The sequence below is a fragment of the Typopeltis vanoorti genome, chromosome 14 (genome assembly GCF_054136105.1).
Source record: "Typopeltis vanoorti isolate ZY-2024b chromosome 14, IOZ_Tvanoo_1.0, whole genome shotgun sequence".
Lineage (NCBI taxonomy): Eukaryota > Metazoa > Arthropoda > Arachnida > Uropygi > Thelyphonidae > Typopeltis > Typopeltis vanoorti.
In genome coordinates this window covers 5,027,973-5,053,752 of record NC_143562.1, presented here as the reverse complement: position 1 = coordinate 5,053,752, position 25,780 = coordinate 5,027,973, and the positions used below count along the sequence as shown (strand labels likewise).

The following is a 25,780-nucleotide window of genomic DNA, read 5'->3' as shown; positions in this document are numbered from 1 at the left end:
AAATGATCCCCGAAGGGAAAGATGAGAACACAGAAGCTGAAATCACAATCCCACCACCTAAGAATCCCCGACAGACTGACTCCCAGGAGGAACATCCAAATCCAAATGCAAGCCACAGATGCCAAACGTTTGGCTATGCCCATAAATTATGAAAGGCAGAATATAGGTGTTTGAAATGCAGAGAAAGCCATCAAACCAGCATATGCACCAAGCCAACATCCATGCTATCCAGATACACAAACTGCGGAGAAGCTACAGTTAACCTAACCACATCTTGCCAAGTATAAAAGGTGTATTCCCATCCAGAAAACTGTGAGGCAGTAAGAACTACCCAGCCATCCTCCACAATGGCACTCAAAGCAACCAGGATGGTCATCCTCTAACTCAAATAAATCTAATTCTGACAACTCAGGAAAGAAAGCAATCCCCAACCACGACCAAAACTAACGCAGAGGCAGTACATTCAAAGAATACATCATCTCATGAGCAAGTAAGTCCCAACTAAACATCAATGTTGACTGCCTCACTAGCGACCATGCTACATGAATTCAGTAAAACCGGTCCATCACCAACCTCCCTCCACAGAAAGATTCCTACAAGGAATCCACTCAATTCTGGAGCTCGCAGTCATGAATAATAACAAATTTCGACCGAACTCTGTACTGATCACCGCCTGGAATGCCAATGGTCTGCCGAACAAGATTCTGGAACTACATGAGTTTGCACACAGGCACAATCAGAACATAATATTATTAATCAATGAAACGCACCTCAGACTAGCTATAATCGAAAATTCAGAAGTTATTCAATGTATAGAACTGACAGACTCAGCGCCAGTAGGCACCACCATCTATATCAAAAACTCTCTAAACCAAAATATAACCAACCCACAAACCATGAACCTGGAGATAACTGGCATAGAAGTATACACAAACAATACTGACATGCTCAAAATTTATGCAGCTTACAATCCCCTAGCTACACCCTACTAATGTCAGATCTGGACTTCACCCTGAGCTTCACAGACTCCATTATCATAGCATGAGACCTAAAAGCCAAGCATACAGCTTGATTTAGCACCACAATCAATAAATACAGCCGCACTTTATACATTTATACAACATTCAACCCAGCTGTGTGGCAGGTCCCAACGAGCCCACCCATCACCTCTCCAGGAAGTTCAGAAGCACTAGACATTGTCATCTTCAGAAACATCAGATATCAATACCAACTGGAAACGATCAACGAGCTATCGTCAGATCATACCATCATCCTGCTTAAACAAGGCATACAAAACAACTCTCTCCCCTGCATTCCTTCACAGCATGGCACAAGCTATACAATATTCTCCCAGAGCACATCGGCACAGCACCCATCATCCACATAAAGGAGGAGATAGATGAAGCAGTGACTAACCTAACAAACCAAATCAACAGAGCATTAGTATTAGTCACTAAAACCACAGTCATCAACTCGACCAGACGAATTCCAGAGGATATCATGGACATAATCAGAACTAAAAACAAAGCCAGGAAAAGATACCACAACACCAGAGCCCCACACAACAAAACAATTCTAAACAACTTGAACAGGCAAGTCAGAGATGCTATTAAAAACACAGAAATCAGGAATGATAAAGCAAATTACCAGCATTCAAGCCAAATGTCACACAATCTGGAAATTCCCGAGACTCGTTCGTATTAAAAGTCATCCCCCTACCCCCATACAGATTAAGTACGGAAATGCACACACGGATAAAGAGAAAGTAGAAACCCTAGTTGAAAACCTGGAAAAACAATGTAGACCTTCGTAGAAAACTTAAATATTAATCTCATTTACAGAGTTAGGTGCGTCCTAAGACAATCGAGGGATAACTCAGAGTGCATCACTCCCCACTACTCCAGCAGAAAAAATCAACATCATAAATCATCTAAATAACAAAAAATGTCTAGGTCCAGATGGCATCACCAATAGAATTATAAAACTGTTCTCTCCTGAGGCCATAAGTGCATCAAATTAATATAACTAACGCAACAATAAGGATCCAGAACTTTCCTATAGCTTGGAAAACTGCTGATATCTTTCCAATAAAAAAAAAAACAGGAAATAATCCCAACTCCCATAAAGTCACAGACCCATCTGTCTACTGTCCAACCTAGGAAAAATTACAGAAAACGTCCTCTCAATACTAAAAGAAGGAACAGATAAACTGGGCATCATTCCAAATGAACAAATCGGCTTCAGAAGAGAACATAGCACAGTACAACAAATGCGGCGATTAGTAGAATAAATCACAAATGGATTTCACTGAAACCTGCACACCATCGTTGCATTTTTAGATGTTGCTAAGGCCTTCGATTAGGTCTGGCTGGCATCAGGGCCTTCTCAACGAACTTATAGAAACAAACATGCCAATAAATCTAATGAGGAAAATAAAAGCATATCTGAATGAAAGACACGTGCAAGTAAAAGTCCAGGCGCAAATTCCTAGCAGAAGTTCCACGGGGCTCTTTTCTGGCCACTCTACTATTCTCAATCTATGTAGCAGACATTCCACAAAACCTCCCATCACAGCTCTATATGCAGATGACATGGCAATACTAGCAAGATTTCTAGTCCCAATGTGGCAATCAGAAGACTCAAGGACAGTATCACTACAATGGAGAAATGGTTCGCGGACTGGAGGATCCAAGTAAACCCCACAAAACCCCACAATGTTTTCTATAACTCTTTAGAGAAAACATTGCATTGCAGAGAGAAACCAAACATCTCGGTGTACAACTCAACAAAAACTCAAATTTAACAGCCACATCAAACTCATAGGTTCAAAGACATCCAAAGCCATATCTCAACACTATCCCATGATCAACTGCAGCAGCAAACTTGACATAGAAAAAATATATATATGCCTTGTAATTACTTACGCTTCTCTGGTATGGAGCCATATCTGTAAATCAGTGGTTCCCAACCTTTTTCCACTTGTGTACCCCTTTTAAACTCATTTCTATAAATTGTATCCCTTGTTTTTAAAATAGCTTTGTTTTCAAATACTTTTAGATACTTTTGTTGAGTGCCTATCTTATCGTAAAATAGTCGAAATGAGGTAATGAGTTGGGAAAGGAAAATTATTATTATTATTATTATTATTCCTGATACCTCCAAGGAGTCCGAAGACTCATCGCGGGAGGACATCTTCAACTGTCCCTACACCTTACCTCTACTACGAATCAACGCCATCTACCGCCCACCTCCAACACCACCACAACTAGTAATTTTTGTCTGTAAATTGCGTGTGTTCTGAAGGGCCGATTTGTATGTATGCGGGATGAAAAACCCGAGTTTCCGGGAGAAAAAACCCTGCTACCTCCGTATGAGATCGGCTAACTCACCATCGATTGAAATCGACCAGATAAAGATTCAAATAAAGATAAAAATTACTACACTAAAAGTCCAAACCACAGATTGAATTTTACAATATTCGTAGCAATCGCAATTAAAGACAACGCACTTACTTGTACTCAGTCAATAACTGATCAAACAGTCTAACTACGGATGTATTTATATTTTTGGAGAAGTTTTAGAAACATCGCAAATGGAAGTCAGTGGAAGGTTCGTCATCGCAAAGGTTATTTCTTAGTAACACGCATTTGTTCTGGAAAGGATGATGGGTGACAAAATGGGTTACGCATGAACTGTGCGTAATGATTGGTAGAAGAGTGGTTTGGGGTAGGGGTTCATAGACATGCGCTCACCAATCATCATTATCTAATGTGAGCTAGTTTTGAAGTGTCTCCATTAGCGGTGATTCAAACTTAACATTTATTGTTCAATAACTAATGTTTTGCATTTTGTTTACTTTACTCGTTTTCCACAATTAGTGATTATTTTCCATCTACCTGAACTTTCTAGCACGCATCCCCGAGAGTGCGTACCACAGGTTGGGAGCCGGTGCTCTAAATCAAACATTCTAAAACTGTAGCGAATTTAAAATTAGTGGGATGATTCTGGAAGCTCCACGGTTCATTAGAAACACCCACATCAACCGAGAGGCCAGAATTCCATATATCTCTTCCCTTCTTCACGATCTAGCAGAAAAATTCTTCACCAAGACAAACACGCACCCCAACCCACTCATCAAACAAGCCGCCAACTACAATGAAACAGACTGCTGCAAATATAAAGGACCCAAGGAAGTTCTACTCCCAGCTGAACGCAGCCAATTCCACGGCCCACAAAGGGCGAGCGTAAAGCTCAAAACCACCGCATCCCTAAATTTCCTTACACAGATAAAGGGGAATATGAAAAGTATGTTTGCTTCACCCATCCAGTCAGTAACGTGTTGTTGGTAGTGATGGTGTTATCTTACCAGTTTTAATATCATACTGAGGAGATTATGTTAAGTAAATCTCAGGAAGAGAAACATCCACATCAGATGTAGGTTTACAAAAATTAGAAAAAGAGTTCTTTAAAATTATAAAATTTACAAATTGCATGGGTATAAATTTAAAAATAATACAGTCGGCCTTAATTTGTTTACTTCGAAACTAAATGCTTTTTTTTGTTTGTTTGTTTTCGAAATAGGAAACTGAAAACACACCTTCTTGAATTATTATTATTACTACTAAACAACAACAAGAATGATAATTGTGAATTCTATTAAAATTTTCTAAAACGCAATAAGAAAATACAGGGAATATATGTACAATTGTGGGGAAATCCATTCATAATTCGACAAGTATTCTGGCGCGAGTAATGATTATTCGAGGTTGACAGGTTAGTGTATATGTTATAGCGTAAATGTTCTGTACACATAATGAAAATAAGGCTGTTAAGTCACTGTAGGGTCTGTCTACTTATTTCGAACTGGTCGTTTGGATCTTTGTATGGATGTCATTCTTGTACAGCCCATCTTTTCTGTATTTCGTAAGGACCACCCCGTCCCTATAACTTAAACATGGACTGGCAGTTGGTAAAATTCGTCACGTGGGTTAAGGGATCTTTTAAAGTAGGTGTGCTTTATAAGATAATCATAAGTGTGTTTAGATTATTCCCTATCATTAAAGTTTTATTACTATTTCTCTCATTTGTTACGTTCTTTTGCGTTTCCTGTGATGCATGTGATTTTAACTGTTTACTTGTTAATATATGTAATATACAATTAATAATAATAATTTATATTTTCAAAAATTCATAACCTAAGGTATGATTAAGCATCGTGGAGTAGAAAAAAGTTTGATAATCCTTGGATCCTACTCTAGCGATTGACACCACAGACTCCAGAAGTCCAGTAGTGGTTTCACATTGCACAAAAAAATCATCTAGTAGATAAAATCAATACTTATTTTAGCTGGTAGATGGGTAATATATGAGGATGCAAGTTTCAATGGTACTATTCCTGCGAAAATTTTGGCATAATATTGCAATGCACTCACCAAAAAATAAAATAAATAAATAATAGTAAAATAATATATCTATTCTATATATATGTAAAAAGATAAGCCGAAATTTGAAACGTTTTTTGTCTCTTCATTGTTTTGAAACGTCCAACAATGTGTTTGCCTTCATGAGACAAACATGTTGTTGTCTCATGTCTTAAATCATCAGGATTGAAGGAGAACCGGCTTACCACCCCTGAACTCGGGGGGGGGGGGGAGAATGATCCCCTAGTATATATACAGGGTGTTCGGGATAAATTTGACATATTTATAATTAATTATATTTTTCCGTAAGTTACATGTATTAACACACACTTCTCTTCATTTAAAAGGTTGGACCCTTCTTCATTCATATACAAGATGTCAGAAAGGATGGATAGCTGGAACCCACCTGAATCATGGAAGAGAATAACTTGTATCATGATGATTCGTGCCCGCCATCAAAATAAGGATATTTCGACTGCTGCCCAATGCTCCCTGAATACAGTAAAAACAATCAGGCATGAACTAGAGACTTGCAATGGTGACTACGAGGATGTAGCAAGAAGAAAGATCCCTAGCAGACGATCTGATTGCGTTTGTACAGCAGAATTCCTCGCAAATCTGCAGGAACAGGTGTTGAAGAACCCTGGCATTGGAATTCGGGCTTTGTTCGTGGAGTTGCTAACTGTAGTCAAGCCCTGGATAACAAGGGTAGCCAATGGTAGGCCGTATGTATGGCAGCAGGATTCGGCCCCTTGCCACACCTCTGGGAAAAGTCAAAAATGGTTGTCTGAAAATTTCTACGACTTCACCAGTCCAAATGTTTGGCCTCCAAACTCCCCAGACCTTAACCCCATGGATTATTTTGTATGGGGCGCAGTTGAAAAAGACACCAATCGCACTTCCAGTAATACAAAAGCCCAGTTAATGGATAAAATTAAAACAGTTTTTGCGGCCCTTCCCAGGGAGACTGTAGCATCAGCTTGTTCGAGGTTCCGAAGCAGAATTGAAGCTGTGATCGATGCTAATGGTGGTTATTTTGAGTAAATCTTGTTGATAGTATTGTAATTAACTCTGCCTGTAATGTTTTTTTGTCAATTCATTAAATTTAATAGATACAAAGAAGATTTTCTTTTTCCTTACGAAACTGTCAAATTTATCCCGAACACCCTGTATATAAATATATATAAAGGATCTGCCTCAAAAAAAAGTCTTTGGATTACCGGGATTTATGCTGCAGTCCTCCACAATGTGCTGGATGGTTTGGTTTATGGCCTCACAGTCACACTGGGGTGTAGATGACGTATTAAACCATAAATATTCTTTGTATGTGTGATATTGACATTGTCAGGGAGAAAAAAGATGTTACTAATATTGAGAACATATTGTCACTTTTCCATGAAGCACATATTTACTTGTTTGTGTGTGTGTGTCACAGCTGAGTTTACAGGAGAATGCACTATTTTGGTTCATAGGAAAATAGTGGATAGCCTTGTTAACGATGAATAATTTTAAAGAAATTTATTTATTTAAACTTAATGTTACTTCTACTCAGTTTGATCCATGTACACCTTCAAACCAGTTAACACTTCACAAAGTTTTCTTCCATTTTGTAAACCCTCTAGGGCAGTGCTTCCCAAACTTATGGATGTAAAGGCCCCCTTGGAAAAATTAAAATATTTCACGGTCCCATTGGGAAAAAAAAATCATAATACAGACATATTATTATGATATTTATTGTATTTATATTTAATACAGGGTGTTTTACTTGTTCCACAGGTGGAGAACCTGTGGAACAAGTAAAACATTTCAGCTACTTAGGCACGATTTTTACTGAAGATGGTAAATTAAATATAGAAATAGACAACAGAATCAGCAAAGCTGGTATGGTGGGAAGTCAATTGAATAAATTCATATGGAATAAGAAAGAAATTAGTCGGAACACTAAATTAGCTGTATACAAGACAGTGTTCAAACCAGTTTTAACTTATGGATCTGAGAGCTGGGTCAGAAGTAAAACACTTGACCAAAGACTAGAGACCACAGATATGAGAGTCCTGAGAAAGATTATAGGCATGAACAGATGGCATTAATGGCCATAGCATATTAAAAACAAGGATATTAGGAAAGAACTTGACATTGTCAGCATCCAGGAATGCGTTAGCAGAGCTAATCTCAGGTGGTATGGTCACTTAAACAGAATGGGCGAAGAAAGATTAGCAAAACAAGTGTTCTCTGCCAGGTTGGCAGGAAAATGACCCAGAGGAAGACCAAGATATAAGTGGATTGATACGGTACAAAATGCCTTAGACGATAGAAATATAAGATCTGATAATGTTGGAGTCTTGACAAGTAACAGACTGATTTGGAGGAAAATTGCAGATAGGAAGTTAGTAATGATGTGATTTTTTCATGTAGTACTGTCATATCCTGTACACCCTTTGAGGGTACATGGCAGGAATTTGATGATGATATTCAATACAAAACATACACAGCGAATACTGTAAAAACCAAATGAAATATTACTTCTTTATCATCTTACATACACATTTAACATGGCACACTTAGTCTTAAAACATTTTAAATTTGTTTTCATTATTTCATGGCCTCCCACAGCAAAACTAATGGCTCCCAAAGGGACCACAGACCACAGTTTGGTAAGCACTGCTCTAGGGTATACAGGATTGATTGTTCCTGTGGAAAGGTGTACGTTGGTCAAACTTGGAGAAGTTTCAGAATCCATAAAAAAAGAAGAACATGTAGGTGTTTGTTGAGAAGAAGGAAGTGGACTTTTGTGGTACACATCCTAGCAGATCATCACACAGTAGATCGGGGTATCCTCCATGCTTTGTTTAGAAAAGAATACTTTTGTCTGAAAGGAGTCATCCAAAGTAGTTCGCTCGTGCTGCACACTAAATAGAAACCAAGGAATTATACTTTGTGACATCTGGAAGTCATTAATTAGTGTATGCAGTGTTTAGGATCTTTGTTTGCAAGTGTGTGCATTGTTATGGATTGACTTTGCATGATGTGTCTAATGACATGCATGATTAATGTTAATCAAATATCTTCCAATTTATGAAGATAATGGCTGTTGGAAACATTTTTTGTTTGTTTGTTTGTTTGTGTGTTTGTTAAATATCTTTCTGAAAATTGTCAGCTGAAAAGACAGCAAAATGTATAGAACTAACATTCAGTTTAGATGAATAAAGTTCTATGAGTTTAACCCACTTGATTGTTCATATTGTTGAAAGTTATAGTTGAATAATAGTTCATAATTCACAATAGTTCTTGTAATTAATTGATTAAAAAATGGATTGCTTTTGCAATATAAAAACAAGACAAAAACAAATGATTAAGCCTATTCATTATTACAAAATTATAGCATGGGTTCTCCACAAGGTTCTCTGCTGGCCTGGTTGGCTGAGTGGTTAGCGTATCCGCTCTCCAGCCAAAAGGCTGTGTGTTTAAATACTGCCATGGGCATGAATGTTTGTGATTGTCTGTGAAAAGACTAGTGGTGGCGTTGATGTGATGGTGCAGTTTGCTGTAGTTGGTGGATTGAGTGGTGGAGATGGAGAGTTGTAGAGTAGGTACCCGGTACCCTCCCTTGATGAATCTTTGACTCCTTGGAGGTGTCACGTAATAATAAAGTACTGGTATTACATATACACCACATTCTGACCAGCTCAGACTCTTTCTTTCTTTCTTTTTTTTTGCAACTGCCAAAGATACATTACCACTTCTTTCTTTGCCTGGTGTCTACCAAGTGCTCTGCTCATGTCCACTTTGTTATTTTGGACAGACAATCCATTCTGCTAAGATTAAAATTCAAGAACATTAGGATTACATCAAGTTCTTAATCTAAGAACACTGGCTTTGCTTACCATGCCAGTGATACTAGACACAGAATTCTTTGGAATGAAACCAAGATTCTTCATTTCAGTAGATTTAAGTTTGATCATCTGTTACCTGAAACTTGATTGCATCAGTTCAAAGTTCAGTTTTAACCACTCTGACTGCATGTTTTGGGAAGTAATTGCCATTAACTTCATAATTTTCTTTTCCTTTTTTGTAATATTGAATAAGTTATGGAATCTTGTTTTTGAATTACCAAAGTTTTTCGTTGTTTCTCTTTGAACTCTAGAGCATTCTCCCATTACCTTGGTTGTGACTGAGATACAAGCCTATAAACACTTGCTATGTGATTCATGTTTTAAATGTTATTAACTGATCTCTACTTTTTCTGATGATGCCTTTGTAACATTGGATGAAATATGTTGCAGTTTAATAAATTCTAATTTTCCATACAAGTGCCAGCCTCACTAAAATTGTAATATAAAATTAGTTATAAAATTGTATGACACACACAGGGTTTTTGGAGTGTTTATCCTATAGATTTATTGCATGTTACAGTTGATTGTCATTTTTCTCTCTGGTAGTTCATTGCATGTGAGAATGAATTACCAATACTTTGCCACCTCTTCTCCTTCTGCGTATCTGTGATCTGTCACTGACTACAACATCCATTCCTAGTATTGCTAATGAGCATCTTCACTATTTTTTCACTTTGGAAACTATATTAGACAAACAAGACCTGAACATATCCACAATTAACTCCTAAATTGCTATCCCCATATCTTCCAGTAAAACAAAGATGCCCTAGCCAAATTCATTTCCTCCAAAATGCTATATTTTCTCATTTTTTTTGCCCTCCTGTAGTTGGTCTTCTGACCTCTATTGAGATCTAGAAATACAAAAAAAAAACAAATCCATTCTTGATTTTCTCTTTGAATAGGACTTCTTAAGTATTCTGAAATTGAGCAGGTTCTTCTCTTAGTAGCAAAAACTTTCCTTCCACTCTGTTTTGTTCTGAGCCATCTCTTTCAAGGTTATGTACCTGTCTCCATTCAGCATGTCATCTAGCATTGTTTTCCTTACTCTTCCTATGGGTCTTTTTCTGTCTATTTTTCGTTCGATGGCATCTCTGATGATTCCATTTTCTATCAGAATATGTCCGATCCACTTTCCCTTTCTTCTTTTTATCTTCTTTAACAGACTTCTTTCTTCTACTCTTTGTAAGACCTCTTCATTAGTTATTTTATCTGTCCATTTGATATTTTCCATCCTTCTCCAAATCCACATCTCAAAGCTTTCTAAAATCTTAATTTTTTCTTTCTTCAATGATTGAGTTTCAGCTGCATAGCAGGCAACACTCCACACATAACATTTTATTAGTCTTTTCTTTAGGTTTCTGTCCATTTTACTTCAGAATAAATTCCATTTTCTATTAAAGGCATCTATTCCCATTGCTATGCTTGCTTTTATGTTACTTTTACATCTTCCATCACTGCTAATCACACTTCCTAGATATTTAAATTCTTTACTTGATTCAGTTTTTCCCCATTTATTCTAATATCCATATTTGCCTTCATTACCTTTTTTTTCTTATGTTAATTTTTATTCCATGATTGATAATGATTCCAGTAATCTGTTCAACAGATGTTGTAGTCCTGTTTCAGTATTTGATAATAATGCGTTGTCATCTGCATATCGTATTGCAAATATCTGTCTACCTCCAATCTTTATTCCTTCTGAATTCTCCAGTGCTTCTTTTGACATTGCTTCAGAATATATGTTAAACAAAATTGGTGAAAGAGAACAGCCTTGTCTTACTCCTCATCTAATGATACCAGGTTCTGTTGTACCATATATGTCTCTCACCATGGCAGTTTGTCCCATATATAGTGATATAATTAGCCTTCTGTATTCCCAATCTATACCAATCTTTTCCATTACTTCCACCATCTTATCCCATTTTACAAAGTCAAAAACTTGTTCAAAATCTATATTAACAGATATTAACTTCTTTATTCACTTTCAGACTTCTTTCACTTATTATTCTTAATAGTCCAATTGCATCTCTTGTTCCTCTACCCTTCCTAAAACCAAACTGATCTTCTCCAAGAAATTCATCCACGTTAGATGCAATTCTCCATGTTAGGATTCTCATAAGTATTTTTGATAATGGGAAATGAGGCTTATTGTTCTAAAATCCTTGCAGTTCACTGCATTACTTTTCTTTGGTATAGGTATAAATATTAAGGTCATATAATCTTTTGGTAATTCTCCTTTGTTATAAATTAAATTTATTATTTTGGTTATTTCTTTAGTTCCTTTCTTCTGAAGTTGTTTCAGGAATTCTGTAGGTATTTCATCTATTCCTTTTGCCTTTCCACATTTTAGTTCTTTAAGGGCCATTTCTACTTCTGTCTTCAAAATCTTTGGGCCTAGATCATCTTAATAGAAATTAAGCATCTAGTAAAATTATATTTGTCTTCTTGGAATAAAAATAATAGTGAGTTTTTTAGTGTGTTATGTTTTAACTAACATAATACACCATCTTATATGCTTAATTGCCAGTGCTATGTTTAAACAACTCAACCAAACTTTCTTTTATGGAATTAGCTTCTCTCATTAAAATTTCTTAGAAATTGCAGTTTGAGTTTGCAATTGTTTAAATGTAGAACACAGTGATGTGGCAGAACTCCATTTGTAAACATTTGTTAAAATTACTCTTGAAATGTTATGTGATACCTCCAATGGCTCATCATACAAGGGCACTCCACCGTACACTATCTACCATCTCTGCTTCTTAATCTTTTGTCTCTCTGCATTGGCACTATCTTCATACAGTGCCATCTACTAATAGCAATTTTTGTCTGTAAATAGCATATACTGCATACCAATAATTGTCCCGACACTTTAGCAATTTACAGTTGATACCAGCAGGTGAACCTTAATATTGAGTATAGAAAGTTTTTTAACTTGGGTATACTATGTTAAAGATACCAAGCAATTTTATAAGCTAGGTTTTAAGCTAGGCTTTTTCCCAAGTAAGCAAACAGACAAGTAAGTCAAGTTTGCACCTGAACATATTTCAAGTCTGAGGCAACTCGTGGTAAAGGTGGAGTAATCTCTGATCACTTTCCTTATTATTTCCCCTAATGCAAAGCACATCCCCTTATGGAGATGTATGCTGCTATGCATTAAAGGCAAAGGCCACTACCCAGACTGGTTTCGACCTTTATTGAGGTCTCGTCAGTGGGAGCCAGACCCACAAAAAATGCTAGGGTTGAAGTAATGCAGAGCTTATAAATTTTACCTAAAAAAGTTGCCACAAGGTGCTTTGACCTTATTAAATAAAAATCTCAGGATGAGAGTAAGATGTAGAAAGTTTTTTAACTTAGGTATACTATGTTAAAGATACCAAGCAATTTTATAAGCTAGGTTTTAATCCTTTTTCCCAAGTAAGCAAACAGACAAGTAAGTCAAGTTTGCACCTGAACATAGTTCAAGTCTGAGGCAACTCAGACTTGAACTATGGTTTTAGGTAAAGCCAAGGTTGAAAAGTAAGCTCTGTAATTACTAATTACTTTTACTAGTAATTACTTTTCAATCTTGGCATTTTTTGTGGATCTGGCTCCCACTGATGAGACCTCAATGAAGGTCGAAACCATCTGAGTAGTGTCCCTTGCCTGTTATGTCCCCGCCCGTCTCACTTTTATTCTTAGGTTATTTTATTCTGTATGTATTATTTATCACTCATGCATATCAGTTATATCATTGCCAACAAATTTATATTTGTTTAGAATGACTGCCCCAGCTGGCAACTAAATTCTGATACTCAAATAAATAATGCTAAACAACAAAGGGATCGCATGATGTGCAGTCGTGGCTCCCCCTTTTTCTTTCTTACGTAAATTGCTTTCCCCTTCACTCATACAGGTCCGAAAGTTTTATAAGTGGTAATTCAATCTCAGAAACAACAGACGCATGAACTTTGATGTAAAGAAATACATTTATTATAAGCACTTGCATAGATACACTTTAAGTAATAATTTCAATGCTAGAGTCTGAACTCTTCCCCCCCCCCCTCTTTAGGTTAAGATATCCAAAATTTCAATTCTTATGTTTAAATGAAAACAATCCTATATCTCTGCTATATTATTATGTTCAGACTCGATTGTTCCATACAGGTTTACTCAGTGCTCATTTTCCGAGCACAATTATATACAATCTTTATACAAAGTATGTCAGATGCATTCCGTCTTGTATTTTAATGTGGAAAATATTCTAATTCATGCTCAAGCTCTATCCCCCCACAACTTAATTAAATTTCAGGCTGATATCTAACATTATATCATATAGCTTCTTCCCGACAAACAGTTCGAAGGTTAGGTTCCTTTTTCAGCACAAGCTTAGAGTGGTACCAGCTTATTTGACACAGACAGATCAGTCCAAGCAGTCTTTTAGGCACTATGGATATGTTAATGTGTGGAGCTCCTTAATTCCCTGGCTCCTATTCCTTTTACGATTACAATTCTATAATGAGTATGAAAAATTGTATATTACCATCTTTTTCTTTTCATGCAGTTTCCGTGACTTCCCTCCACGCTTTCACTTCCGTATTCTCTCACCATGTGTTTTTATGGCATCAGCGACTTACTTCCACTATCTTTGAAGGTTGCCCTTCGCTGACTTCATGTTGGCATAGCTTACCAACGGCTCTTTACCGGAATTCTGACTTCACTCCTTTGGTGGCTTTACTCGACTCGGTACAACAGCAACCGGGAGATTGTTGCTGGGCACCGGCGACAAGCTTCCGTAGCTATCCAGGATTTGGACGGGAATGCAGGAACAGAAAACAAGAGAGCTTGAGTCTTGCGCTGTGCCTTATATTACCAATGCGAGCGGCCTCTCTCGGTGACTACATCATACTCTTAGCCACGGCCGATTGGTCACCCAACTCCGAACTGTTTTGACATGGTTCTAATACATAGATCTCTTATGCACATTTCATAATAACAATTTCGGTCCTGAGACACAATTTCCCTTTGCTTATTTTACACAGACATTATCAATTCTAAATACAGATTTCCTAAGTTTACTTAATATTAACAATCTCGGTCGGTTTTATACACTTTTGAGTGAACATATATACAACACTCTCTTTGCCCTGTCTCTGGAGGCATAAGCATGTCCTTATCCTTAGGTCTGATCGTCACTGTGTGTTGGGTTGGAAACAAGATGGCTTACAATTAGTGAGTCAGCTCTTTTTCCGACACAATACCATTAATGCATAGCAGCATAAATCTCCATAAGGGGGATGTGCTTTGCATTAGGGGAAATAATAAGGAAAGTGATCAGCGCTTACTCCACATTTACCACAAGTTGCCTCAGACTTGAACTATGTTCAGACACAAACTTGACTTACTTGTCTGTTTGCTTACTTGGGAAAAAGGATCAAAACCTAGCTTATAAAATTGCTTGGTATCTTTAACTTAATATTGGGTATGTCTACCTTTTGGCTTTGATCACTTCCACGAATGCACAGCAGACATCAGTTGGAATTTGTCTCCATTCCTCAATCATAGCAGCACTGAGTTCAGCAACAGAATGAAGACATGCTGATCTAGAGCTCAATCGATACTCCAATTCTTCCTACAGGTGTTCAGTGGGGTTGAGATCAGGACTCTGCACAGTCCAGGGCAGTCATTTAACACCCATCTCTTCATACCATTCCATAACATTTGCAGCTTTGTGGCATTGGGCATTGTCGTCTTGATAGTAATAAAGGTCTAAGTTTTAAAAGAGGTATACCGTGAGTAGACATATCGATACAAAATTAATAACGGAAAAAACTCGCGTACAAAGATTATTTAATAGTATAATTTTCGCCTGTGTGTCACAGGCATCTTCAGTACATTAAGCTCAAATTAAATTTTGGAATTGTCAGTTATTGTTTAATTTGAGCTTAATGTACTGAAGATGCTTGTGACACACAGGCGAAAATTATACTATTAAATAATCTTTGTACGCGAGTTTTTTCCGTTATTAATTTTGTATAGGTAATAAAGGTCTGTTCCATAAAACTCCACACTGTAGGCAGCACCTGATTATCCAGAATATCAAGCTGCCCTCATGAAACCATGGACAATCATTAGTGGTTCCACTCCAAACCAGCTGAATGCACCCCACATCATTACTCTTCCACCACCAAACTTTACTGTGGATACAACACACTGTTGTAACAAGTGTTCACCAGGCTGCCTCTATACCCACAGCATGCCATCAGACTGGAAACAGGTGAACCTTGATTCATTGCTCCAGAGTACCATTTTCCATTGGTCAATTGTCCAGTTCACATGTTCTTTGCACTAGGCCAGATGGGCTGTCTTGTTCATTGTTGTGATGTTCTGCTTGTGTGCTGCTGCCCTTCTGTAGAAACCCAGTAAATGAAGTTCTCTTTGTACAGTATTAGTGCTCACTATGGTATTACTGGTGCTCTAGAACTCATCACGGATGGTCTGTGTCAATTGTAGCCGGTTTTTGCATGCCACCCATTTTAACACCCTCTTATCCCTGTCAGTCTTTTTTGGTGGTTGCCCTGGATGTTTTCTTGCACTAGTGATGCCAGAACATCTCCATTTGTTGATCGCATCGCCAACTGTTTGGATGCTCCAGTTGAGTGGCAATGGCATGTATGGACATGCCACCAATGTGACAGCTCACGATGAAACTTCTCTCTCTTGAAGTCACTGAGTTCACTTTGTGTTGTCATACCACCTGTATTCAGCTGCTATAGGTAAGAAACATTTCTTCTTACTATTTGTACACCAATTTTTATGTTGTTAACAAACCTGGAATGTTTCATAACTTCAAATAACAGGGGTGTCCAGACAATTATTGGTTCATAGTGTATGTTTTGTTTGTGGGATGAAAACGTGAATTCCCTGGATGGAAAAAAAATCTGCTACCTCCATGTAGGATTGTCTAACTTACCTTCAGTTGAAAGAACTGATATCAAGATTCCTCTTGTCACAACAAGAATCAAAAGGTCTTTTTCAATTGTAGGGTACATTGTCCTGTAGTTCTCTTAATTGTGCTATGAATGTGCTGTTATACTCTAATGTATTAGACTCATTTTTACTTCATGGTGCTTTCAACCTGGTAAGAGGAAGAAGAAACTTGGGACCAAATCTGGTAAGCAGGCAAGAATTATATAGAATTGGTTGACATGACTTAAGCAGATATTATGATGTTCCTGCAATTGTGTCACAGGTGGAATGCTGTGTGAATGCTATGCTTGGCTAAAAATTCTGAACACTAAGGGCCTATAGCATGGTGCATTGTTTTGTTGTAGAAATTAGGTGCCAGAATTTGGTGGATCATTTTTGACATTCTTCATTTTGAAAGCATTGGAGAATATTTTGTAGACAGTCTGAGCATTGAGGAGTTTTGTTATTATAGACAAGCCTTATAAACATGCTTACCCAAAGCTGGCTTTTACAAAACCACAAGACTTGAGCCCATAACCTGCTGGTTGGATAGCAGGTATGCTGTCCCTTCAGCCAATCAGGCTCCCACTTTCAAGTGCATGTTTAAATATGGGAATTGCTATTATTTTATTTATTTATTCATTCAATTTTTTTTTGTTCTGGCCAAAATACTGAAAAATTTTGTCATTTAATTCTTGATTTAATATTTTCATTTTAAGTACTTTTCATAAACATAAATTGTTAATAATAATGATATTGATAAATAATAATAATAATTGTTATTATTTGTTTTTTTGGCATTCCATGCTTAAATGCACTATGTTTTGTTTATATGGAATGATCACATTGCCATATTCTGTTTCCTCTTGTCAGCCATTTGTATATTAGAATACTAATGTATTTTCCAACTTGCCAAGTGCTATTAGAAGTGATAATCTGATACAAACAATAAAAAGATGAAACTTCTATATATAATAGAACTTATCATGATAATGCTGGCGAAGGTTGGTCGATTTGTAGAGCCTCTGCTACTAATGGCTCATGCAAAAAGTTAAGCAAGTTTGAGCACAGTTAGTAGTTGGAAGGGAATCAATCTTTTGATGCTGTTGGCACACTCTCCCTTGATGAATCTTTGGACTCCCTGGAGGTGTCACATAATAATAATAATCACTTTTACTTTTGACACCCTTGGTGTTTAAAGACATTTCAAAGAGACTAGAAAACAGAAAATCAGTTGGATGTTCTGTACCTTTTGAGAATCATTGACCCTACATTTTGTCAGCATGTTCTACCCACCAAACAAACTATTTTATAAAAAGATGTTTTATTAACTTGCTTATATTTCGCTGAGTTTCAAATCAGCATCATCATCAGTACACAAAATACAATATTTATGCAATATTTTATCTTTTGTCCGTTATAATTGTATTGTAATGGACAAAAGATCTAATGTCCTATTTTAGCGCCCTCTAATGTTGTAAAATAAAACAAACTTATAAATATTATTTCTGAAAAATTTTCCATATTAAAAAAAATACGGCTATATGGGAGTTGCTATTAAGACAACAGTCTCCCAAATTTTTGGCAAATTAATGCATCTATATTTGTTCAGGTTAGGAGAATTCTTCATAGCCATGACTGACTTGAAAAATAATCTTTTGGATCTGTAATGACTTCTAAGGAGCATATTAGTTTTTTTCCATTTAATCCTATGTAAAGGGATGTCCCAAGCATGGTCTGCCAGTCCTGACTTACCATATTAATGGTAGTGAATGTATGGCAAGATTTATTTATTTTTTTACAAAATTAGAAGATGCCAAAATATGACTTTAGATCTTTTTTTGTCTGTTACAGTTGTATTGTTTTACTTACTCACTGTCACATATACATTCTGTGTTGTGTTCTGATGATGATGCTGATTCGAAATTCAGTGAAATATAAACAAGTTAATAACACATCTTTTTATAAAATTGTTTGTTTGGTGTTGTTGATACCGTTAAAAATAAGTCAAGAATAACCGTCAACGCCTAAGCTTATCTGTTAGACTGATGTTCTACCAGGTCTGGTAACAAGATTAATTTAAAATAAATGTCTGTAAACCAGCAATATATTATTATTATTATTATTATTTATACTGGTACTCCATGGAATCAAAAGACTCATCATGAGAGACCTGCTGTCTGTTAACACAATACCTATCATACATCTCCTTCAACTTATTCACTGCTGGGGCACTCACATCCATCTTGGGCAATCCATTCTACTCATTCACCACTCTCCAAATAAAGAACCTAGTCTGCACACTCTTACTCAACTTCAAGGGATGACCCCTTCTCTCCCTGCTCATCATGTATTTGAAACATTTCTCTTGAATCTTTTCTCTTTCTCTTCTCTTGAATGAAAATTTCTCTAGAGTCCCTTTAGTAACTTATAAGTTTCTATGAACTAAACTCTGCAATCCACATCACTTCAATCTGTCCTCAAAGGGAATATTCCATAGACCTGTCACCATCTTGGTCACTTGTCTCTTAATCCTCTACTTTGTTAGTCTGCTTAGCTAATTTTCTTTCAAAATCTGAGTTAGCTTCTTTTCTTTACCATACTAGTTACTCTTCTTGCTTGTGCTTTATATTGCTCATGAGCATTCTAATCACCTTTTATTTATATTCCTTCCACAATGCTTTTTTTTTTTTTTTTTTTCAGCTCCTGATTTATATTATGAAAGTCTGGTTACAGGACAGGTGCCCAGGGAATGGAAGGAAGGTAAGATAGTGCTATTGCATAAGGGTGGTAGCAGACTGGAAGTGTCTAATTATAGGAGTTTGTGTGTCATCAGTAGTTAAGATCTTGGAGAAATTAGTGAGGGACCGTATACAGCATTGTGCAGATGAGGGTAATGTTATCTGTGAGAGTCAACATGTATTTGTGAAGGGATGCTCTTGTTTTAGTAATATGCTAGCCTTTTATAATAAACTTACAAGAGCAGTAGATGAGGGAAAGACATATATTGCCATTTTCTTGGATTTAGTGAAGGCATTTAACAGGGTGCCACATGATAAGCTGATATTTAAGTTGCAGCACATGGGTTTGGATGTCAGGTTGGTCAACTGGATTCAGGATTGGCTGTCCGATAGGTATCAGAGAGTTGTGTATGGTGGGGTAGTTTCAGGGAGCAGAGGGTTACACGTGGGGTCCCACAGGGCTCAGTACTGGGACCTATATTGTTTAACCTTTATATCAATGACATTGTCAGTGGATTGCAGGGGGATATTCAGTTGTTTGCAGATGATGTGAAGCTGGGAAGGGTCATTAGTAATAGTACAGATGTGATAGCCTGCAAGAGGATTTGAATAAGTCTGACAGATGGACAAATGAATATAGGTGTCGGTTTAATGCAGAAAAATGTAAGATCTTGAGGTGTTGGGACACATCGAGGGGACACTGCATGCTCTATTGGAGGAAGTAGGGGAAACAAGAGATCTGGGTTTGATGATTGATAGAAACCTGAAATTTAAGGGACATATTGCAAAGGTGGTGAAGGTAACACAGAGGATTGCTACAATAATGAGAAGGATGCTGACCTGCAGAGATAAAAGAGTTATCATTCCATTGTATAAGACCCTGATCAGACCACACTTGGCTATTGTTCTCAGATTTGGTCCACAGGATTTGAAGGGGATAAATTAACTGTGGAAAGGGTACAAAGGCAGATAACAAAGATTGTTGCAGTACTGTACAATGTTAGTTATGAGGATCGGCAGAGGGAATGTGGACTGAAGAGTTTGGTGGATAGAAGAAGGAGAGTTGATATGATTGAGACTTTTAAACTGTCGAGAGGTGGTTACAGGGTTGACACTGGGAGTTCTTTCGCTTGGTTGAACAGTAGGAAGGAGTGATGACAAAGGGCCATCTCTGGAAGTTATGAAAGGAAACTGTGAGCAAGAGGGTGAGGAGTGGTTTCTTTGCATGGAGGGTGGTTGAACTGTGGAATGCATTGCCTAATAGAGTTGTGAGAGCGAGAACGGTCAATGAATTTAAGGAGTCTAGTAGCAAGACTTATACGTTGGTTAGACATAACTGGTAATTAGTTTACGGAATTAACAACGCATATAAAGTATATTAATTAAAGGTAACTTTAATGAATAACTTCTATATTTCGGCAACGTCACATTGCCATCTTCAGGAACATAAAGATATGGTATGTGCACTCAGGAACTAACACAAAGCAAATGAGGAAGAAAGCAAGAAACTAATATTGTTCCTAAAGTCCTAATGGTGCCCTCTTGCGGGCTAATTTGGTAGTCTTGGCAGTTGGGCTGAAGTTCTCATAATGAAAGTCTCCCAAATTTGGGGCAGTTTCATGCACCCAAATTTGTTGAGGTTAGGAACGTTTTTTAGAGCTGCTGTTAAATTGTGAATGAAGCTATGTTATGTAATTTATTATTTTTCATTCACATTTAACATTGCTTATTAAATATTAATCATGGTTTATATAAAATTGTTTATTTTCCCTTAATTAAGAATTACTAATTAAATATTTATTTAAAACTTGACCTATTATTAGTTTATAAAATAATAATATGTTTAGAATTTTGTATAACTAAATATATGTGGTGTAACGTAAAATGTTAATTTATATTTAACTGTATACGTAATCAAAAAGTTAAAGAAGTAGCTTAAATATTCTGTTGTTTTATTTTGTGAAATATTTAATGTTATGTAATCACTCATGAATAATAATAGACCATACATTACATTAGCGAAATGTTTACGTGCAGTCTGTTGTCATGGAGACGCACGCGTAAACAACCACGAGTGGAGTAGAGCGTGGCGTTCGAACGTAAGGTGGGAGTGAAGGTCAGATAGAGAGATATATAGAGAAGAGTGAAGGTCATAGATAAGACGGATATAGAGAAGAATTATTATTAAGAAGGAGGAGAGAGTTTTGCAGAACCCAGATTATATAATCTTCAGGGCAGAGATTTATGAGTATAGTGTTCGGAAGTGAACCTATAAGTAGTGAAACATAAAGTTTAATGTTATAAGCGAAAACTGCTGTTGTTATGAAGGTTGTTACCGTAATCAGATAAAAGGAAACTGGACAGTCAATGCGAAAATTCTGATTAGTTCTAGTTAATCTGGATTACGATTAAATTCTATGTTGCCCTAGGAAAAGGTTATATTGATTACTTGGAGAAAAGTGAACAGGAAAAGATATTAGTACCTAATTACTGTTGTTTGGAATAGTGAAGTGCGACTTACAGTAATACAGTTTAAACTATGGAGAATATTTGTTATGTGTGTTCCGCTAATGTTAATTAAGTTAATTCATAAGTGCTCTCTCAATAATTTGATGTATTGAAGAATTTGTCTGGTAAGAGTAGTTGTATAAGTTTCTCTATTCTAGCATTAACTGTAATATACCTCCGATGCTCAAGGTCCGGGAATATATTTGCTTGGAATATAGCTTACGTAGTTTATTGCCTGCTGTGAATATAAACATTGAGCTGAAAGATTTGTGAAGACTGAATAAAATGTGAAATTGTTATATTAACTTGAGATAAGAAGATTTGTGTTTTTGAGACTGTGAATAGTATATGAAAGTTAGAACATTGAATTAGTATCAGTGACCTAAGAAGAAGTGTTAAGTTAATTGTATAGTTCCATTTTGAAATAGAGTTCTTGTATTTGTTAACCATATCATATATTAAATGTTTTATTTTGTTGATCTAAATATTGCGTTTGCCTGAATTCCTTATTATTGCACCGTTCATAAACATTCGAATCTTGCGGGAACCCCAAGTAAAAATAATAATAGATGATTCGGCCCAATGAGATGACTGCTAACTTAATTTAGAACTGATCCTACTATTTATATAGACTAATCTAAGAATAGGGTGGCACAGTATAAATATAAATTTCTCTACTTTTGGATCGGTGATCATTTCGTAATTAGTTGTATTATTCATAAAAGTGACTTGAAACTAGATAGATTTAGAACACGACAGAAGGAGACGTCACGACACTGCTGAAGATTCTTTGAATAATCTTTCGTATTTAAACTTGCTGCGATGAATTATTTTTGTTTTCTTCCAACGAATTTTATGGTGGGTATCTAAGGCATGGTCTGCCAGCCCAGAGCGGCTGTACTGGTGAAAACGGATGTAGTCTTGGTGTTCTGAAATCCTGATATTTGTTGTTTTGCCTGTTTGGCCAAAGTAGGACAATTTGCAGCTGCAAGGGACCTGGTATACACCAGGTAAGTCTAGGGGAAGTGGTTGGTCTTTGGTAAAGCGGATAAGGGATGCCAACTTTTTATATGGTCTGTAACAGGAAGTAAGGTCATATTTTTTGAGGATATTGGTTATTTTCTCAGAGGTGCCCTGGATGTAGGGGATGGTGATAGACTTGGTGTAATCTTTATTGTGGAGGGGGGCGTTGTTAATTCCGTAAACTAATTACTAGTTATGTCTAACCAACGTATAAGTCTTGCTACTAAAATCATGATCATCCACGGAGATGCAATCGCACGAAAGGCCCGTCAATACGGCAAATTGAGGTTGAAGATATCGAGGCAAATAAATCGTCTGACGTTCTTAAAACGCTCCCGGGATAACAAAGTGATCCCTAATTGTGTCAAATTGAAGCACCGCTTTACTTCCGAGAAAGCTCTACGCATTTATAACCGCACTAGCTTCGCCCTGTTAAGAGAACAAATTACCGCGATGCGCGTTCTCCTTGCCGATGAAAACAAAACCTTACGGGCGCTAGAGGAAGAGCTTTCGAATACACTCGGCCTTGATCTATGGTCTGTACTTCATGACATCTCATGCGCATTGGCAAGAAAGGAATTCGAAAAAATACGTAGTCGGCACATGAAAAAATACGAAAATCTGACAAACACTTCTACTTCCATACCCCAGCCACCACTTAACACTGTAGAGTCAACCTCTCGTTGGCAGTTTTAAAGCCTGAAGCACTCACCGCACTTTTACGTAGTCACAATTTAGCCCTAGCTCCTAAAAGGATACCTGCTGAAGAAATCATGATCCAAATAGAGCGTGGAATTCGCAACCTGCCTAACCATATCGCCAACAACGTGAGACTGGATGTAGTCGGTGTTCTCACTAAAGCCAAGCCTCCAAAATCCAACTTATCCAAAAACGAATATACAGCCCTTCAAGAATTGAAAAACAACAAAAAAATAGTAATCACCAAAGCTGATAAGGGAAGCGCCACTGTGGTACTCAATCAAAAAGACTACAAAGGTAAGCTAAATTCTTTAGTACTAGACCGTACTACTTACCTCCCCATTGAATATAATCCGACCAGCTCTCAGATTAGAACTATCCACAGACTCCTTAAGAAAGTCACTTCTTGGCCTGTGGAAGTCACCAACAAACTTAAACCTTATAACTCTAGACCCCCCCGATTATATGGACTCCCAGAAATACATAAACAAAATGTGCCATTGCGTCCCATAGTGGATGGCATTGATTCCCCCACATATAAATTAGCCAAACATTTAGCCAAAACGCTCACACACTACACTGGCAACACACCATCACACATAAAAAACTCAGCCCACTTTAAAGCCAGTATAGAAAACCTCACACTCTAACACACTGACATAATGGTCAGTTTTGACGTCTCCTCCCTATTCACTAATGTCCCACTCAAAGAAACCCTTGAGCTCATCCAAGCCAAGTTTCCTCCCAATATCTCAGCCCTATTTCAGTTCACAATGAACTCAGGCTATTTCATTTGGCAAGGAAAGTTCTACAAACAGATAGAGGGGACAGCCATGGGTTCACCGCTTTCCCCACCCTTGGCCAATTTCTTTATGGAGACATTTGAAGAGAAAGCCTTAAACTCCGCCCCACAAAAACCCACTATTTGGCTTCGTTATGTGGATGATGTGTTTGCTATTTGGCCACATGGCTCAGACACACTCCACTCCTTCCTAACACACTTAAACAACCAACACCCCAGAGTCCAGTTCACCTTAGAAAAAGAGGAAAACAACACCCTCCCCTTCCTAGACACTTTAATCACCCGCCAGCTTGATGGGTCTTTGGTTTTCTCTGTTTACAGAAAACCCACCCACACTGGCAGATACATTCACCAGCAATCCCCCCCCTCACAACAATATGGGGTGATAAAAACGTTATATAACAGGGAAAATTAATCTGCTCAGATGACAAGGCCCTGACTATTGAACTAAACCACATCCTCAACAATTTCTTAGCCAATGGCTATAACCCCAAAAAAATCCAAAAAATACTAAAACCTGTAAACCACAACCCCCCCCCCCTCCACAATAAAGATTACACCAAGTCTATTACCATCCCCTACATCCAGGGCACCTCTGAGAAAATAACCAATATCCTCAAAAAATATGACCTTACTTGTTACAGACCATATAAAAAGTTGGCATCCCTTATCCACTCTATCAAAGACCAACCACTTCCCCTAGACCTACCTGGTGTATACCAGGTCCCTTGCAGCTGCATATTGTCCTACTTTGGCCAAACAGGCAGAACACCAAGACTACATCCGTTTTCACCAGTACAGCTGCTCTGGGCTGGCAGACCATGCCTTAGATACCCACCATAAAATTCGTTGGAAGAAAACAAAAATAATTCATCGCAGCAAGTTTAAATACGAAAGATTATTCAAAGAATCTTCAGCAGCTCTAAAAAACGTTCCTAACCTCAACAAATTTGGGTGCATGAAACTGCCCCAAATTTGGGAGACTTTCATTATGAGAACCTCAGCCCAACTGCCAAGACTACCAAATTAGCCCGCAAGAGGGCACCATTAGGACTTTAGGAACAATATTAGTTTCTTGCTTTCTTCCTCATTTGCTTTGTGTTAGTTCCTGAGTGCACATACCATATCTTTATGTTCCTGAAGATGGCAATGTGACATTGCCGAAATATAGAAGTTATTCATTAAAGTTACCTTTAATTAATATACTTTATATGCGTTGTTAATTCCGTAAACTAATTACCAGTTATGAATTTAAGGAGTTGTATGAAAGACTTTGTGTTTCCTAGGACGGACCTCCCGCGCTGAGTCTTTTGACTCCATGGAGGCCTGAATAATAATAATGCTACTCATTCACTTTATCCCTACTCAGTTTATCTTCCTGACCTGGGTATGACTGCCTTGCTCAAACAATCCCTTACGTTTCACATGCACTAATGACATTAATTCCATGTAGCTTCTTATGCAATGGCACTGCTTCAAGTTTGTCATAATTGCCAGCTTTGTAGTTCCACATAAACCCCTTCTTGACTGAAAATTCCATATAAATGAAACTAGTTTAGAAAGGCCTGTTTTGCTAACTTTTCTTCACCCATTCTATTTAAGGGACCATACCACCTTAGATTAAATCTGCTGACACATTCTTGAATGTTAATAATGTAAATTCCTTTTAAATATCTTCATTATTTTTAATATGATTCTACCATCGATGCCATCAGTTTACTCCCCTAATTTTTCTCAGATCCATAACTT

The 25,780-nt window shown here is 37.2% G+C and overlaps 1 protein-coding gene across 2 annotated transcripts in view; it reads left to right on the top strand.

Annotated features, from left to right (window-relative positions):
* Positions 1–4,395: 4,395 nt before the first annotated feature.
* Positions 4,396–25,780, top strand: part of LOC150099136 (uncharacterized) — a 38,084-nt gene continuing 16,699 nt past the window's right edge. The window contains exon 1 of one of the 2 annotated variants that reach the window (XM_090403931.1): positions 4,396–4,434. The gene's annotated coding sequence lies outside the window, so the exon portion shown is untranslated. Of the gene's footprint in view, positions 4,435–4,775; positions 5,006–25,780 lie in introns of those variants that run through there. The other variant, XM_090403930.1, reaches the window with a different exon arrangement.